Below are 1,364 nucleotides of genomic sequence, written 5' to 3' on the forward strand. Positions count from 1 at the left end.
CCCCGGCATTTCTCTCCATTTAGTGCCTGTCCGCGATCGCCCAGCTAAGGCCGGTCTCCGCGTGGTCCGGGGCCCAGGGATGCGGGTTGTGCGGCACCGGGTTCGGCCCAGCAGCTGGGGAGGATGGGCCCGGTCCACAGCGGCCTTCACCCGCGCGCGGAGCCCAGCAGACCCCGGATCTCCATGGTCCACCCACCCCCACCTTCGGCAAGGCCGACTATAAATGACCCTCGCCTATCTTCTCTTCCACCCCCACCCACCAAGAAGCATCCACTTCCAGGCGAAATTGGGGACAATTTCAGACACAGCAGTAGAGCGACAGAACAAGCGATATTAACCGTGCACCACCGTGGGCATGCCACCAAAAGCTCTCCCCTCCTTCATTCCTCATATTTCTTTTTATTTCCTAAACACACATTGTTTTAATGTTTGTTATCACCTCCAACAGAAGGGAGATGGACAAGCTCCATACTCTTTTTAGTTGTGAACTTTGCAGAAAACCTCGTGGTGTTTTTTAAATAAGCCGTCCCACCGTGACAACAAAGCGATTAAGATGTTTTCCATTTCGTAAATACCATTTTAAATTGCTGTATTTTATGCTCCGAGTTCTACAACGTCTTATTTGCAGACTATTTTGTGTCTGATTTAATCTATAACCGAAAACATAATGTATTAAGTGAATACATATTTGCTCAGCTGATAAGCTTTTTTAATATTTATTCGGAGAGCTTTTGCATTGTAAATAAACGGGACTACACAAAGAGTTCTCTTTGTCTCGAAACCGCATACAAAGGGGTTTGGGGCTCCCTTCCCTCTAGGGATCGTCACTCTCCCCGGGTCCAACAAACAACTCGGCTCTCTGTCCCGCGGGCCTGCAAGCGAGTATCAGGCCGTCAGGGCGCGGAGAGCACAGGGCCGAGGGGCTGCTAGCACCGGGGTCAGAGAAGGGTATGTCCTGGCCGGGCGAGAGGCTTGCCCGCCCTAGCCCAGGTCGGCGCCTCTCGAGCCCCGGAGGGCGTCGGGAGGGACAAAGGGAAAGAAGGAAGGGGAGGGAGGTCAGGAACCTGCGGCTTCAAAGGCGCCGAGGGCTGGAGAGGGGTCGGGGGCTGTGCGTGCGGGGGTGCAAGGCTCTCCAGCAGCCTCCGGGGAGTCGTGTGTGTTGAGCTTTTGTTTTGTGGGTGTTCTCCCCCCCATATGAAATTTCAAAGTTGTGGAGAAAACGCAAGCTGCTCGCGATTCTCGGGACGCGGGCTCCTCTACGAAGCAGTAATTTTAACTCTTCCACCCCCTGCGGGCGGACTGCAGGCTCGATTGTTCCTTTCTCACCAACCCGCTCCATATTTTAAGCAAACAAGGAACAGATT

At 53.7% G+C, this 1,364-nt stretch overlaps 1 protein-coding gene across 2 annotated transcripts in view; it reads right to left on the minus strand.

Moving 5' to 3' along the window:
• Bahcc1 (BAH domain and coiled-coil containing 1) overlaps window positions 1–1,364 on the minus strand; it is a 60,838-nt gene that overhangs the window by 57,777 nt on the left and 1,697 nt on the right. The gene's annotated exons all lie outside the window — the stretch shown is intronic.

This window comes from Sciurus carolinensis, chromosome 3, assembly GCF_902686445.1.
Source record: "Sciurus carolinensis chromosome 3, mSciCar1.2, whole genome shotgun sequence".
NCBI lineage: Eukaryota > Metazoa > Chordata > Mammalia > Rodentia > Sciuridae > Sciurus > Sciurus carolinensis.